Here is an 18,583-nt window from a genome sequence, read left to right on the forward strand (position 1 = left end):
AACGAATAGACTTGTTTCCTGTCACGGTGAGGCTGTTTTTAAGACACACATCACGCACTGTGTAAACTTAAGTTCTACTGCTGCTAGCATTTGCCCTTTGTGACCCAGTCATGGTCTGGCAATTTTACACCATCAATGCAATTTCTCTGTGGTTCTGAAAGCAGCAGTAGTGATCCCAAGTGTAAAATCATGTAGGATTAGATTGTGGGTATACAATTGTTTGTCAATAGGATCAGGTGATTTGCAGTAGAGTCATTTCTTATGTTTATCTGTTTACATGAACTTAATTTCTTCATTTTGCACGCAAAAAAGTGTCACTCTTAGTGTCATACATTTAATAGTTGAATGTCATTCATAAGTTCTCTGAAACCTTGAAAATGGAACACATAACCACTCTTAAAACGTGGCAACTATGCTGTCTGTGATTTCATGTTGAATAGTGCCCTTCCATTTCTGGTGCTTTGCAATAGTTGTAAGATCTTCGTAGAGTTTCACGTTGCTGAAAAGGCTGTAATTTGTTGTGCAGATGAAGGGGAGTGATGTTCATCGACCCACTGGGGTTTTAATTAGGTTATTGACTGCACACCGAAAACGAACTCACAGTAGGTTATGATTCCTACACTACTAGGACCAAAAGGCCATGGGATTGACCATGCCCATTGGGGCAGTTCTATGGAAATAAATAAGTGCAGGAAATTCGCGTGAGGTGATTGCGGAACTGATGACATTGAAGAAGGGAAAAAGTGTTCGCGAAACGCATCTGGCATGGCTGACATTCTGATGAAATGGTCATTACCCTTTGCCTGCAAGTTTGCTGTCAGCATTAAAAATCAAAGATTTATACGCACCTGCGGCTTCTCTCTTTGGGGCGAACTGTTTTGATGGATACGTAGCGGCTGCGCCCAGATGCGAGAGAGGCCCACCGTGAGAAGCGGGCCCGAGATGAAGTCAGTCCGATTTCATCGGCACAACAGGAGTCTGCGTTCGAGATGGCAGCTGTGAATCACAGCAGATGAAGGGGAGTGATGTTCATCGACCCACTGGGGTTTTAATTAGGTTATTGACTGCACACCGAAAACGAACTCACAGTAGGTTATGATTCCTACACTACTAGGACCAAAAGGCCATGGGATTGGCCACACCCATTGGGGCAGGTCTATGGAAATAAATAAGTGCAAAAAATTCGTGTGAGGTGATTGCAGGACTGATGCCATTGAAGAAGGGAAATAGTGTTCCCGAAACGTGTCTGGCATGGCTGACATTCTGATGAAATGGTCATTACCCTTTGCCTGCAAGTTTGCTGTCAGCATTAAAAATCAAAGATTTATACGCACCTGTGGCTTCTCTCTTTGGGACAAACTGTTTTGATGGATATATATATATATATATATATATATATATATATATATATATATATATATACATTCACTTAAAAAACCATAGGTCTCACACATGTTATAGTTAGCTGGACATTTCACTCGTAAAAAACCAATGAAATTCCCCCGTTATAGTTAGTGCAGGCAACTATAACTCACGCGACCGCAATCCTCTGCTGATGACGTCAGATATTACATCACTGTATTTAGACACTTATTTACCCATGTCTTCTTCCATTAATCTTTAGCTATACATATATTAAAAATATTTATTTTTCATAAAGATACATATGTCATCAGTGATGTAATATCTGACGTCATCAGCAGAGGATTGCGGTCGCGTGAGTTATAATTGCCTGCACTAACTATAACGGGGGAATTTCATTGGTTATTTACGAGTGAAATGTCCAGCTAACTATAACATGCGTGAAACCTATGGTTTTTTAAGTGAATTTTCAAGGTTTTTTAAATGCTAATTCGTAACTATAACGTGTGTGAAACCTATGGTTTTTTCAGTGAATTTGTACGTTTTTTTAAATGCTAAGTTTTAAAAATCGCGAGGTGCGCGCACTGTGCGCACGCTGTGGGCGCTCGGTGTGCTTCGCGATTTAAAAAAAATAAATACATTTTTTTTTATCCCTTGGGGGTCCTTCTGTGACCCCCTGACCAAGGCTAGGGGGTCAGGAACTGTCCACTCTGCCCCCTTTTCACGTTCTCCACCTTTTTTTTTCACCCCCTCAGACTGCGAGAGACAAAATGGTGGCCGACACTTCCTGGTTTCGACCGATTCGAATGTTTACCGACATCTACCAACCAATCAGAATTGCGCTCGCGCACGGCAGGGTGCGCGCACAGTGCGCGCACGGTGCGCGCGTATAGATATTGATATGCTTTTAAATGCTATTTTCTCAGGAAATACTGAACAGATTTACACCAGACCTGCAAAAGGCACTTCCTTGACCTTATGGCTACCTCTCTGCCAAATTTCACGTAATTCTGTTCAGCCGTTCGGGCTGTAGCTGCGACTAAAGGTCCTATGGGAAAATGCATGGGAAAAACGCGTTTTGAGACCCCCCCTTTTTCTCGGCCCCCGCTTGACGAATCACCCCGAGACTTTTAGGGTAGGAGCTGAGCGGAGCGCCCCATTAGTTTTGAAAATTTCGCGAGGATTCGTCAACCGGCGCCAAAGTTATTCAAAATAGAATTTTGAGATTTCCTAACTAGATAATATATATATATATATACACACACATATATATATATATACACACACATATATATATATATATATATATATATATATATATATATATATATATATATATATATATATATATATGTATGTTTCCCTCACCTTCGTTGCTTGATTTTTGCTCGCGAGAAAGTGTCACTCATAGTCGTGGAGTGTCACTCATAATGACACTGAAATTATGAAAATGTCACATATAAGCAATCTGAAACCTTGGCAGCTATGCACTGTGTCACTTTTCTCTCGAGTCTCAGACTGTCAGACCCGGCCTGGTGGTGCAGCCCTGTGCTGCTGTGGCCGTCGACTCATGGGGCCTGGCCGCAGCATGTAGAAGCAAGCACAAATGGAAGTAAGTTCATTTATAGACATCAACAATAGCTGAAACAAATGTTCAGTATTTGGGAAATGTGTGTTTATCCAAATAATCCATTAGGAAGAAAGAGAGGTGAAGGACAAACTGCTCGATTCAGTAATAACAAGTTAGGTTTTGCCTTATAAAGCATTTCAGCGACCGCTTTAAGATCGGAATGATGAGTACATCAACCATAGCACCCCTAGCTGGAGCCAAATTTAAGTTTCACATGCCCAATGGTTTAATAAATAAAATCAGAAAAAGTAGAGGTGAATTGTCAACAGGCATATACGGGCATTTTGGAGAAGTGAAAAAAGCTTGCGGACATCCTCACATCAACTGAATTGCGCTCAAAACTGAACAGTACCCACCTGCTACCATAGAATCCTTGTTCCCTGGCCCATGGAGTACATCTTTTCAATATACAAAACATGAGATCGTTCACTGCGGTGTTAAAACGTGCACCTTCCCTGCTGCATAGCCCTCATCCTTTGTTGCCCAAGCAGCACCTGTCCTTCATGTGCAAGTGAAATGAGTGAGTTTGGAAGGAGTTACATTGATAGAGAACTTTCAGTGTAGGATTAACTACCATAGATGTGCAGAGAAGGGGCATTAAGTTTGATGTGAAGAGCAGTAGATGGTGGTAAGGATGAGGGGTTGAAGGTTTTGCTGATCTGAAACTTAAAGAGATGAACAAAGAATGTTGACTCGGTCTCTAAGGGAGAGGGCTGATTTTGGAAAGCAGGATAGGCCAGTATGAGACAGCAAGGGCCTACCTAATTTAGCATTAAGGCCGTCATTACAAGGCGGATTCTGCTTTTGGCCATTTCGGAGTGGCCCTGTGTTCCCACACCTGGAATTACCTGGTGAATGAATACTGAGCCTGGTTTTACCTGGTGAGAAAACACACATGGTAAAACCACCAAGGCTGAGTCCGGGAACAGTCTCAGCCAAGGTGCCACCTTATCACTTCCACAGCACTATGTACCCTTAACTGCCCCGGAGTCGGCTCTGTCCACTCGCATTCTTCTGACTCCTTGCCTGTCGCAAAGCAGTCTTCTGTGACCCCTATTCCCCACGTGGGTTATTTTTTTACCAGTTAACTTAGGGTGAAGTAGGATATTCACTGTTCAATGGACTTTATCTCAGAATGCCTGGAGTTAGGGGTAGTGATACCGACCAGAAGCAGAAATTTCAACTTTGATACCACTCCCATCCCGCCCCCTGATGAAACCCAATTTGTGCTCAAAGTTCAATGGATTAAAAAAAGATTACACTTAAGCGATGAATGTCTAATAGCTGGCTTCGCCCACAAGGCTCCACAGTGAGCACTCAGAACAGAGACATAGAATGGTCCAGAGTTACATAGCTTACAAATGAGGTCAAACAAAAGGGACAAAAAAGCTACTGAAGATTTAGCGGTGTGCGCAGATATGCTGCAGGTATTGACGACCATGCATGACACAGGGATTCAAGATATACCACAGGAGAGAGCTGCAAGGGCTATAGGATTGATCCCCTGAGAAATGGAGGCCACTCACAGGTTAGATTTAGTAAATGTTTTTTCTTTCGGTAAGAGTAGGAATGAGTGCTATATGATAAGTAAAGCACTCTGACTAAGATGCTCTGTATAGACTTGTTATCTTTGATGTGAACATTAGCTGTTGTAAAGCGCTCTGATACCTTTGGGTCTTGCTATTGCTATATAAAAATCTCAAATAAATAGGTGAAGGTTGTTGTGCTACTTACTGTGTGTTACCTGTTCTGTGTGAGGGGAGCGCACACTGCTGCTGCCTCCAACACATGGCTGTGGCCGTAACGCCACATCATCTCCCATAGGTGGTACTATTATTCAATTTAGGCAGGATACTGCACATGTTTTAAGCTAAAAAGTGTATTATTTTATGTAATTACCTCTTAAAGTCCCCCCCAAACAAAATACAAGTTAAAGGAATAATTATTTTACCATGGGTTTGTCTCTGAATCTCCCTCTTATTAGTTTCCAATTGTTGACAAATATGCTGTGGATGAAATAGAAGTGGAGGTTGTCAGACTCCATTCGGGAAGGAGGGAGGGGGGCTTGAGGGCTATGGGGTAAACGGGGGCTACTAGGCATTACCTTTGGGAGTTGCTTAAAATACAAATTAGAGGGAGCAGTAATTTAGCACATAATACTATTTCTGCCTTTCTAAATCTCTGTGTTTTCTACTATTGTAGCTTTAGCAGTGCCTGTTACAGGTTGCAATGTCGCAGTGGTGACGGGTCATGAAAATGAGTAGCATTAACACAGGTGCACAGGTAACTCCCTCCCACTATCTGTATATTGAATAGAATTTAGATTCATCCTTGAAGTGGTTTCTGATGACTATTTCTGCATAATTTGAGAGTTGCGAGTTTGGGCTGACACTGGTCTGCGGTGGGCTGATTTTGGGCTTATACTTGAGCGGCTTTGGGCTTGGGACGGGTCTCGAAATCTGGTAACACTGGTAGCGCGTAAAATGGGACAGGAGTGAAATGCATTTACACGAAGAGGGCGACAAACACGTCCCGATCTAGACAAGGTAAGGATTTCCCATCGAGAAGGTTACTGCTGAATGTAGCATAATGAAAGGAGGGAGTGTCGTACTTGTAAATGAGTGATGCTAACGGTTCCCTATTTTATCTGATACAATAAATTTATACTAAAAGAACTATAGCACTGAAATATACTTTATTATTTATTACTAATGCCCCTGAGATAGAGAACTTAAAGGTCCACCAACATCGTCTTGGGGTTCGGATATGTTTAGAGGACAGTAGGTCTTAAAATCAGATTTGCTGGATAATAACTAATGAGCTTTCCAAGACAGGCTAAATCAGGGGAACTGGATGGCGGTTACAGAAAGCTTTTTAAAATGGACTGAGTATTTGTACATATGTTTCCGCCCTGATATGAGGGAAGCAATATGGTGGAAATAATTAGGGGTGGGCGGAATTTGCGTAGTCACGTTACGCAAATCTCCGCGAAATGGTTTAAAATCTCCGCGAACCCGCAGAAATTCCGCGAACACGCGGAATTGCTTGTTCGCAATGCTTTTTTCCTGTTCGCAACCTCTGTTTGCGTGCTCGGGGGGGGAAATATCTCGCGAACACGCATTTTGAGATCGCGAACAAGCAAAAATTCACTGAAAAAAACATAGGTTTCAGGGGCGTTATAGTTAGCTGGACTCTTCACTCGTACAAAACCATTGAAATTCCCCTGTTATAGTTAGTTCAGCTAACTATAACTCGCGCGCCCGCAATGCACTGCTGATGACGTCACATATTACATCACTCATGACATGGTCAGTGACATCACTCATGACATCACTGATGACATCTCAAATGACATCACTCATGACATCACTGATGACATCTCAAATGACATCACTGATGACATCACTGATGACATCATCCAGTGAATGTGTGGTTTTCTGAAAATTACATATGTTTTATATATGTATATCTCAAGGTCGATGGAAGAATCAATGGGTATATAAGTGTCTAAATGGATGATTTGTTTTTGAAAAATTGATTGTATAACTGACTGATTAAGTCTATCTCAGTGAATACATGGCTTAGTGAGTAATGTTTAAATATGTAAAATCTGTATCAGTCTCTCACTTTGTGTATAAGTTGTTGCATGGGTTGGTGAGTAGCTGCATGAGTGTCTACATAGGTTATTAGTTGGTTTTTTGAGTATCAGTATGAGTGTCTGAGTGTCTGTATGGTTTAGTGGGGGTATTACATAGTGCATAGGTACATGAATGAGTGACTCACTGTTTGTATGTGTTGAAGACAGCATGTGTGCAGGACTGTATGGGTAGATGAATGTGTGCATGGGTGTGTTAGTGAGTGAATGACTGTCTCAATAGTGTCTTTATGAGTAACTACATATGTTTTAAACTAGTATATGTGACTATTGGTGTATATAAGTGAGTATATGTGAGAGTGAGAGATTGGAAGAGTTCCTGTATGAATAAGTATGTGTTTCTATAAGTGATTGTTTAAAAGACTAAGTATGTGTAAGTTTCTGTAGAAGTGTGGTGGTGTGTGTATAACTGTATATGCAAGTAAATGGATGTTTGATTCTTTATTAGCATGAGTGTCTATGTGTGTGAGTAACTATGGATGAGTGGCGTTGTGTAATAGGATGTATAGGTGTATGAGTACATATGATGAGTGAGTACATGTATGAGTGACTGTATAGGACTGTTGGTGAATGAGTGGATGTGTATGTGGATCTTAGAATTACTGAATAGGTTGTTGTAACTGGTATTGGTATGTCCATTGTTTTGAAAATTTTAGTGTCTATTATTGAATGTGTGTATCAAAGGTTATATTAGGGGGAGAGGAGGTCTGCCACTCTATCACAAGGATGATGTCATCAGTGATTTCATTTGAGATGTCATCAGTGATGTCATGAGTGATGTCACTGACCGTGTCATGAGTGATGTAATATGTGACGTCATCAGCAGTGCATTGCGGGCGCGCGAGTTATAGTTAGCTGAACTAACTATAACAGGGGAATTTCAATGGTTTTGTACGAGTGAAGAGTCCAGCTAACTATAACGCCCCTGAAACCTATGTTTTTTTCAGTGAATTTCTAGGGTTTTTTAAATGCTAATTCCTAACTATAACGTGCCTGAAACCTATGGTTTTTTCAGTGAATTTCAATAGTTTTTTAAATGCTAATTTCTAACTATGCCTAGAGAGATAGGACATGTGAAGAAAGAAGGAAAAACGCACAGAAAGAAAAAAAAGAAATGCAGAAAGAAGCAACAGAAGTCCTCAAAGACGAAGAAAGGTGCAGGAAGAAGGATAACATGCAGAAGGAACAAACAGAAGAGCAGAAAGAAGCCTTGTTGCAAAATCATCCTGTACCCTCAACTTTTTCAGACGGATACTGGTGGTAACTGAGTCTGACTAACCAGTCCTAGAGCCAGTGCCATGCTAAAAGACACTCAGAATACAGTGAAAACACCTACATACACTAGGGAACACTATGCGTTGGGGTCACCCTGTGATTAGCATGACCTCCTCTATAAGCCCCTAGTATATAATAGGGCAGGGGATTAAAACTACCTCTTAAAACGCGCCACAAGGCGTGTTTGCAAACGTCACCACAGGCCCTGTCCCCTCCCTTCCCCACTGTGTAAACACGCCCTGTGGCCGTATTAAGTTGGGAGATTAAGTCCCCTTGAATCCAGAGGGTCCCTAGGGTCCAACTAGACCACTAGGTACCTCCAATAAGCGCCACAGAGCTGCGTTGCAGAGAGATGTAAAAAGGGGCACGGCCTAGACCACCTCTCTGCAACATAGCGCATTGGCGCTTACTGGAAGCACCTGGTGGGCTAGTTGGCCCCCAGGGTCCCTCAGGATTGAAGGGGAATTATTTCCCCAACTTAAAACGCGCCATAGGGCATGTTTGCACACGTCACCTCAGGCCCCGCCCCTCCCTTCACCACTATGTAAACACGCCCTGTGGCCATTTTAAGTTGGGAGATTAAATCCCCTTGAATCCTGAGGGTCCCTGGGGGCAAAATAGCCCACTAGGTACGTCCAGTAAGCGCCATTGCAGAGAGGTGTAAAAAGGGGCACGGCCTGCACCACCTCTCTGTAACGCAGAGCAGTGGCGCTTACTGGAAGCACCTGGTAGGCTAGTTAGCCCCCAGGGTCCCTCAGGATTGAAAGGGAATTATTTCCCCAACTTAAAAACATGCCACAGGGCGTGTTTGCACACGTCACCTCAGGCCCCGTTCCCTCCCTTCACCACTGTGTAAACGCGCCCTGTGGCCGTTCTAAGTTGAGAGATTAAGTCCCCTTGAATCCTAACGGTCCCTAGGGTCAAACTAGCCCACTAGGTACCTCAAGTAAGCACCACAGAGCTGCGTTGCATAGAGGTGTAAAAAGGGGCGTGGCCTCAGAACACCCCCTCCCAAGGCCTTAATCGGCGCCGGGGACCCCAACCCCCGGGTCATGGCCTTTTTTTTTTTTCATTCTTTAGGAGGGGGGCTGCGTTGCCCCCCTCCTCAGGTCACTTATGTCCCCGGGGACCCCATCCCTGGGGCCGGCCTTTGTTTTTTATTATTTAAAAAAAAAATATATTTATAGAAACACCTAGGACATGCTGGACAAACCGCATGTACCTATCACCATGACGATTTGCGTGATATTCATTAAAAGGCGACTATGCATACTATCCACGACTATCCACGTGGAATGTATTTACGCCGCTAGTGAAGCTCTGACGTGTCTGACACCCTACCGTGCCTAATCCTGGCGCCCCCGCCGGTGGGTACTCTCCAAGTAGACACCCTTGTCGTTTATTTATACAAACATGGGTAGCTATTGACGGGCACATTTAATACACACGCACACCAAGCCATTCAAAGGGGATTCGACAAAAATTCGACCAAACTATGCAAGAAACCCCCGTCACTTTTAATAAAACACACATCCACCTCCGGATGTGTAATACTTTTTATTTTACTCTCTGGAAAGGAGACGAACCTCACTTGAGAGTCAAAGCATGCTCCTGGCTGAGCCCAATGCTGTGTTACGCCCACCAGTGCCCGCCGAGTGCCACACACCTCTGTGTTGTATTCCATCAGCTAGTGCGTATGCTATGACACTCTCTAGCCCATGTGCACTGTAACACCACCCCGTGAATATGTCATGCCACACTTGCCTTCGCACGGGTTATATTGCCCCATCTAACGTGCCTTCCTCGATGCCTATGTTAGAACGCACAGCGCTATTCAATACATATTACAATCTGGGATCCATATCTTTGTCACAGTGCATATGCAACGTTACACTCCCCAGCACATATTTTATATTACAACTTTAGAGACTAGTTAGGTTACACAACACTGCCCTGTGCATATTACACGCCAAGGCGCATATCGCATAGCATGCGCTAGTGCCTGTGCTATCTCGCGTTCTCCAATGAATCTGTCATTGCGCACAATGTATTGCATATTATATTTCACGTCCCGGTTCATCTTATATCACACTTTTTGGGGCATAGTTTATACCATATACTATATCTAGTTTTCATTTTCAATCGTGCTCTCAGGACTATGTTCTATATAACACTGCGTCCACCTACCCTTTTCACGGGCATTACATTTTGCAATGGGGGGTGGAGGGTCAGGGGGTGTTTCTGCCAAGTGAGCCCGGAGTCACAGTCACAAACGTCCTCTTCGTCCAGAATAAAAGTGAGATAATGCTGCATACTTGTTCATATTTTAAGTAGTTCACACAGACACACATTTTAAAAACAATAAAGTTCCTAATACCCACCTTTTCTGAACAGTTAGCTTGCTGCCCCATCCACCTCCTCCCTATCCTCTGTTGTCTGAATCCATGGACTAGCCTCCTCCCTCCTGCAGTGCATGGTCTGATGTGCTGCCACTGCCCTCCATTTAGCATGATGTACCAGTCCACTCCTCTTGCCCTCCATTGCCCAATTCTATGGCCCATTATTGACCTTCTGCTTAGCCTCTCTGCTTAGCTTGCTGCCCCTATTCTCCTTCTCCCTGCCCTCTGATGTCTTTGTGCATGCCCCTGCTCCATCCTTTTTGCCCACCATGTTCCATGGACCTGCCACTCCTATCTACTCTGAGTGTTCTGTTGAGCTGCCACTCCCCTCCCACCTGCCTAGCATTGTCAGATGACTGTAACCTGTCCCTGCCAGCTCCACCCTGCCTGTCCATTTGCCATGCCCCTATCCCCTTCCTCCTGTCCTCCATGGTCCATTTTACTGCCACACCCTTCTGCCCTCCCTGGTCTGTTGTGCTGCAACTGCTCCTCCTGCCTGCCCCTCGCGGTCTGTTGTGAGGCCCCTTCCCCTGAACTCTCTTGTCTGTGCCCAGGTCCTGACCCTCCCTTCTATCCTCCATGGTCCTTTGTGCATGCCCCTGCACCCTCCTTCTTGCCCATCATAGCCATGGTGCTGCCACTAACCCTCCCGCTTGCCATGCATGGTCTTCTGTGCTGCCATGGCCCCTCCCACCTTCCCTGTGTGGTCAGCTAGCTGCCCCTGACCCCCTCCCACCTTCCCTCCATGGTCTGTGTGTATGCCATCATAGTCTCACTGTTGCTCTCCATGGTGTGTCTTGTTTCTAGTGCCCATCCTGCCTGACCTCCATGGTTATCTTGCTGCTTCTGCCCTGCCCCCTTGCCCCCAGCCCTCTGTTTCATTGTGCAGACCCCTATTCCCTCCCTCCTGGCTTGTCTGTTCCATTGTAATGCCCCTGATCCGTCCCTCCTGCCCTTTATGGTCTGTTATGCTGCAGCTTTTTCTCCTGTCTGTCCATTAGGGTCAGCTAGCTACCATTGCCTCTTTCCCCTCTGTTCTCTGTTGTCCATGTGCATGGTCCTGTCCCCTCCCTATTGCTTTCTATGGATTGTTGTGCTGCACTCCCGTCCCGCATGTCCTGTGTGGTGTATTGTGCTGCTGCAAACCCTGATGCCTGCCCTGTAGGGTCAGTTTGGTGCACCTCTCCATGTCCCTCCTGTCCTCTGTTATCCGAGTTGAGGTTCTTTAATTTTGACTCCATTTTACATTCACCGCCATTTTGTGTTGCCTTTACACAGGCTGCTCGATTCACGAAGTGTCTCTGCCCCTTGGACTGCAACGTGTCAAAAACCCCCTCCGTCCTTGTCTTGAAACCCATCTCAGACACCAGCCGGCCTAAACTAATCCTTGTCTGGACTACCTAATCTCTATATCAACTATCTGTTAGCCTTTAGTATTCTTCTCGTGCCGTATCTTATCTTTTGGCCTTCGCTATTCTCTCCCTGTGTTTTCCTATTCCACAACCTTTTCTTTGAAGCACACAAACATGTTCTGCCATTGCTGATTGACCCATGGGTGCGGTCATTGATTGACTTATGGGATTGGGCAAAAACACGACTCAAGGGGGACGTTCTGGTTACATGATGCCTTGTTTTGAATGTTTTCCTTTTGGCTAATATTTGGCAGATTTTGTATATCCATATTGGCATTTTGCATGCTTGCATGAGCCAGGACTGCCCCTTTCTTTTATGCTGAGTTTGTAACCCTCACATACATAAGACCCCAGTGTACTGTACACTTTGGACTGCCTCATTCAGTTGCTGCGGCTTCTGGGTGACGTAGTCACACTCATTTTGAGTTTAATAAAGATGTTCTTTTAGATTTCAGTTTCTGTGCCAACTTCTTTTTTTGTTAGTTTAATCCTGAGAAGGAGTTTTGAGTTTCTTCAGAGTCCATGTCCCTACCCCAATTTCTCCTGCCTACCATGATCCAATGTACCATACTTGCGAACATTTTGAACTTGGTAAGAGGGAGATTTTGAAAAAATACTGGGGTATTGATTTTCCCCTTTGAGTTACATTGAAAAAGAGGAGATTGTAGACAAGAGACAGATCAAATAAAGCCCATTTGAGCTTAAAAACATTGGACATTTCCTGGCTGAAACGGGTCTGTTGGCATGTATGGTTGTACTACCACTGCCTTTTCCTTCTGCCCACAATGGTCTATTATATTGCCACAGCCTTTCTTGTCAGTCCTGAATTGTTGGTTTGTTGCCCCTGCCCCCCTTTCAAATGCCCTCCATAGTCTGTTGTGCTGCCACTGCCCTTCCTGCCTGTCCAGTGTGGTCAAATTGTTGCCTCTGCACTCTCCTGCCTGCCTTCAATTTTCAGAGTCCGTGCCCCTGGCCTCTGCCTCTCAACAGTATCCCAATGAACAACTAGATTGCTAACATTCTATATTTATTACAAAAGTGTGGAACGCCTGACGTCATCTTGATGTAATGAAAACGGTAATACCTAGAGCATTTCCTTTAGAAATTACATATATGAGAGGGTCTTATTTGCATCAAAATTATGGTTAGTGCTCTAAGAAATTAAAAGGAGGACATATTTTCTGAGTTTTCAAATAGCGACAAAGAGCTTTTAAATTATTTGTAATCTTTGTTTATTTATCCAGTTGACCACTTGATTAAAAGTTGCACTTAGGGGAGAGGATGTGGTGTTACTTCCAGAGCTGCAGACTTTGTAACTGGGGAACCAGGTTGGAGTTTCTGCTTCAGCTCAACATTCTGTGATTCTGGTAAAATCACTTAATCTCCCCATGTCTACAACCAAAATGAATTTGATCTTGTGTGATGTAACCAGTGCTCATGTAAAACACTCCAATACCTGACAAGTCTGCACTATATAAAACTGCAAATACACAAAAATAAGTGTTTTGCACACTTCTGTCATTGGGCTACATGTGGGTGATATTTGTGCTGCATTTGGGCTCTTTTGTCTCTGGTGGCCATCTTGGGAGATTTATTTGTTATGAAGTTTCCTAATTTCCTCATTTACTGCAGCCTCCTCCGTAGGAAATGCTTTCAGCTTTTTACTTTGATTCCATCAAGAAGGTATTCAGATATGTCACATATTTGCCATAAATTCTGAATGTTAGCACTCTAGTTGCTCATTAGATCACTGTAGTAAAGCTACTGCTCACCACGGAAGTCTGCTGCTGGTATTAAAAGTGCATGCTTCAGTCTGCATATCAGAATTTTTGAATGAAATAGAAGAGGATTTGAGAAGTCACTCAAAGTGTGCCCTAATTTTTCTTTCTTCAGCACTAACCATATTTTCTATGGCAAAATGAACCCCCTCATTGTGTTCCTTTTTAAATTAAATGTTTTAAGTGTTACCAGTTTATTCCCATCAAGACGGCTTCAGGTGTGCCATACTTTTGTCATAAGTAAGACAGTAAGCGCCCTAGTTGTTCTTAAGAACACTCTGGGACATTCTGTCATTGGGCTATACTTGGGCTACATCTGGGTGATATTTGGGCTACATTTGGGCTCTTTTGTCTCTGGTGGCCATCTTGGGAGATTTATTTGTTATGAAGTTTCCTAATTTCCTCATTTACTGCAGTCTCCTCAGTAGGAAATACTTTCAGTTTTTTACTTTGGTTCCATCAAGAAGGCATTCAGATGTGTCACACATTTGCCATAAATTCTGAATGTTAGCACTCTAGTTGCTCATTAGATCACTGTAGTAAAGCTACTGCTCACCAGGGAAGTCTGCTGCTGGTATTCAAAGTGCATGTTTCAGTCTGCATGTCAGAATTGTTTTGTGAAATAGAAGAGGATTTGAGAAGTCACTCAAAATGTGCCCTAATTTTTCTTTCTTCAGCACTAATCATAATTTCTACGGCAAAATGAACCCCCTCATTTTGTTCCTTTGTAAATTAAATGTTTTAAGTGTTACCACTTTATTCCCATCAAGATGGCTTCAGGTGTGCCATACTTTCGTCATAAGTAAGACAGTAAGCGCTCTAGTTGTTCTTAAGAACACTCTGGGACATTTTGTCATTGGGCTATACTTGGGCTACATCTGGGTGATATTTGGGCTACATTTGGGCTCTTTTGCCTCTGGTGGCCATATTGGGAGATTTATTTGTTATGAAGTTTCCTAATTTCTTCATTTACTGCAGTCTCCTCAGTAGGAAATACTTTCAGTTTTTTACTTTGGTTCCATCAAGAAGGCATTCAGATGTGTCACACATTTGCCATAAATTCTGAATGTTAGCACTCTAGTTGCTCATTAGATCACTGTAGTAAAGCTACTGCTCACCAGGGAAGTCTGCTGCTGGTATTCAAAGTGCATGTTTCAGTCTGCATGTCAGAATTTTTTTATGAAATAGAAGAGGATTTGAGAAGTCAAAATGTGCCCTAATTTTTCTTTCTGCAGCACTAATCATAATTTCTACAGAAAAAATGAACCCCTCATTTTGTTCCTTTGTAAATTAAATGTTTTAAGTGTTGCCACTTTATTCCAATCAAGATGGCTTCAGGTGTGCCATACTTTTGTCATAAAAAGACTGTTAGTGCTCTAGTTGTTCGTTAGAACACTCTGGGACATTCTGTCATTGGTCTATACTTGGGCTACATCTGGGTGATATTTGGGCTACATTTGGGCTCTTTTGTCTCTGGTGGCCATCTTGGGAGATTTATTTGTTATGAAGTTTCCTAATTTCCTGATTTACTGCAGTCTCCTCAGTAGGAAATACTTTCAGTTTTTTACTTTGGTTCCATCAAGAAGGCATTCAGATGTGTCACACATTTGCCATAAATTCTGAATGTTAGCACTCTAGTTGCTCATTAGATCACTGTAGTAAAGCTACTGCTCACCAGGGAAGTCTGCTGCTGGTATTCAAAGTGCATGTTTCCGTCTGCATGTCAGAATTTTTTTATGCAATAGAAGAGGATTTGAGAAGTCAAAATCTGCCCTAATTTTTCTTTCTCCAGCACTTATCATAATTTCTACGGCAAAATGAACCCCCTCATTTTGTTCCTTTGTAAATTAAATGTTTTAAGTGTTACTACTTTATTCCCATCAAGATGGCTTCAGGTGTGCCATACTTTCGTCATAAGTAAGACAGTAAGCGCTCTAGTTGTTCTTAAGAACACTCTGGGACATTCTGTCATTGGGCTATACTTGGGCTACATCTGGGTGATATTTGGGCTCTTTTGTCTCTGGTGGCCATTTTGGGAGACTTATTTGTTATGACGTTTCCTAATTTCCTCATTTACTACAGTCTCCTCAGTAGGAAATACTTTCAGTTTTTTTCTTTGGTTCCATCAAGAAGGCATTCAGATGTGTCACACATTTGCCATACATTCTGAATGTTAGCACTCTAGTTGCTCATTAGATCACTGTAGTAAAGCTACTGCTCACCAGGGAAGTCTGCTGCTGGTATTCAAAGTGCATGTTTAAGTCTGCATGTCAGAATTTTTTTATGAAATAGAAGAGGATTTGAGAAGTCAAAATGTGCCCTAATTTTTCTTTCTACAGCACTAATCATAATTTCTACGGCAAAATGAACCCCCTCATTTTGTTCCTTTGTAAATTAAATGTTTTAAGTGTTACCACTTCATTACAATCAAGATGGCTTCAGGTGTGCCATAATTTTGTCATAAGTAAGACAGTAAGCGCTCTTGTTGTTCTGAAGAACACTCTATGGCATTCTGTCATTGGGCTATACTTGGGCTACATCTGGGTGATATTTGGGCTATATTTGGGCTCTTTTGTCTCTGGTGGCCATCTTGGGAGATTTATTTGTTATGAAGTTTCCTAATTTCCTCATTTACTGCAGTCTCCTCAGTAGGAAATGCTTTCAGTTTTTTACTTTGATTCCATCAAGAAGGTATTCAGATATGTCACACATTTGCCATAAATTCTGAATGTTAGCACTCTAGTTGCTCATTAGATGACTGTAGTAAAGCTACTGCTCACCACGGAAGTCTGCTGACGGTATTAAAAGTGCATCTTTCAGTCTGCATATCAGAATTTTTTAATGGAATAGAAGAGGATTTGAGAAGTCACTCAAAATGTGCCCTGATTTTTCTTTCTTCAGCACTAATCATAATTTCTATGGCAAAATGAACCCCCTCATTGTGTTCTTTTTTAAATTAAATGTTTTAAGTATTACCAGTTTATTCCCATCAAGATGGCTTCAGGTGTGCCATCGTTTTGTCATAAGTAAGACAGTAAGCGCTCTTGTTGTTCTGAAGAACACTCTATGGCATTCTGTCATTGGGCTATACTTGGGCTACATCTGGGTGATATTTGGGCTACATTTGGGCTCTTTTGTCTCTGGTGGCCATCTTGGGAGATTTATTTGTTATGAAGTTTCCTAATTTCCTCATTTACTGCAGTCTCCTCAGTAGGAAATACTTTCAGTTTTTTACTTTGGTTCCATCAAGAAGGCATTCAGATGTGTCACACATTTGCCATAAATTCTGAATGTTAGCACTCTAGTTGCTCATTAGATCACTGTGGTAAAGCTACTGCTCACCAGGGAAGTCTGCTGCTGGTATTCAAAGTGCATGTTTCAGTCTGCATGTCAGAATTTTTTTATGAAATAGAAGAGGATTTGAGAAGTCAAAATGTGCCCTCAGTTTTCTTTCTGCAGCACTAATCATAATATCTCCGGCAAAATGAACCCCTCATTGTGTTCCTTTGTAAATTAAATGTTTTAAGTGTTACCACTTTATTCCCATCAAGATGGCTTCAGGTGTGCCATACTTTTGTCATAAGTAAGACAGTAAGCACTCTAGTTGTTCTTAAGAACACTCTGGGACATTCTGTCATTGGGCTATACTTGGGCTACATCTGGGTGACATTTGGGCTCTTTTGTCTCTGGTGGCTATTTTGGGAGACTTATTTGTAATGACATTTCCTAATTTCCTCATTTACTACAGTCTCCTCAGTAGGAAATACTTTCAGTTTTTTACTTTGGTTCCATCAAGAAGGCATTCAGATGTGTCACACATTTGCCATACATTCTGAATGTTAGCACTCTAGTTGCTCATTAGATCACTGTAGTAAAGCTACTGCTCACCAGGGAAGTTTGCTGCTGGTATTCAAAGTGCATGTTTCAGTCTGCATGTCAGAATTTTTTTATGAAATAGAAGAGGATTTGAGAAGTCAAAATGTGCCCTAATTTTTCTTTCTGCAGCACTAATCATAATTTCTATGGCAAAATGAACCCCCTCATTTTGTTCCTTTGTAAATTAAATGTTTTAAGTGTTACCACTTTATTCCAATCAAGATGGCTTCAGGTGTGCCATACTTTTGTCATAAAAAGACTGTTAGTGCACTAGTTGTTCGTTAGAACACTCTGGGACATTCTGTCATTGGGCTATACTTGGGCTACATCTGGGTGATATTTGGGCTACATTTGGGCTCTTTTGTCTCTGGTGGCCATCTTGGGAGATTTATTTGTTATGAAGTTTCCTAATTTCCTCATGTACTGCAGTCTCCTCAGTAGGAAATACTTTCAGTTTTTTACTTTGGTTCCATCAAGAAGGCATTCAGATGTGTCACACATTTGCCATAAATTCTGAATATTAGCACTCTAGTTGCTCATTAGATCACTGTAGTAAAGCTACTGCTCACCAGGGAAGTCTGCTGCTGGTATTCAAAGTGCATGTTTCAGTCTGCATGTCAGAATTTTTTTTTGAAATCAAAGAGGATTTGAGAAGTCAAAATGTGCCCTAATTTTTCTTTCTGCAGCACTAATCATAATTTCTACGGCAAAATGAACCCCCTCATTTTGTTCCTTTGTAAATAAATATTTTAAGTGTTACTACTTTATTCCCATCAAGATGGCTTCAGGTGTGCCATACTTTTATCATAAGTAAGACTGTTAGCGCGCTAGTTGTTCGTTAGAACACTCTGGGACATTCTGTCATTGGGCTATACTTGGGCTACATCTGGGTGATATTTGGGCTACATTTGGTTTCTTTTGTCTCTGGTGGCCATCTTGGGATATTTATTTGTTATGAAGTTTCTTAATTTCCTCATTTACTGCAGTCTCCTCAGTAGGAAATGCTTTCAGTTTTTTACTTTAATTCCATCAAGAAGGCATTCAGATATGTCATACATTTGCCATGAATTCTGAATGTTAGCACTCTAGTTGCTCATTAGATCACTGTAGTAAAGCTACTGCTCACCAGGGAAGTCTGCTGCTGGTATTCAAAGTGCATGTTTCAGTCTGCATGTCAGAATTGTTTTATGAAATAG

This window comes from Triturus cristatus, chromosome 1_1 (assembly GCF_964204655.1).
Source record: "Triturus cristatus chromosome 1_1, aTriCri1.1, whole genome shotgun sequence".
NCBI classification, from domain to species: domain Eukaryota; kingdom Metazoa; phylum Chordata; class Amphibia; order Caudata; family Salamandridae; genus Triturus; species Triturus cristatus.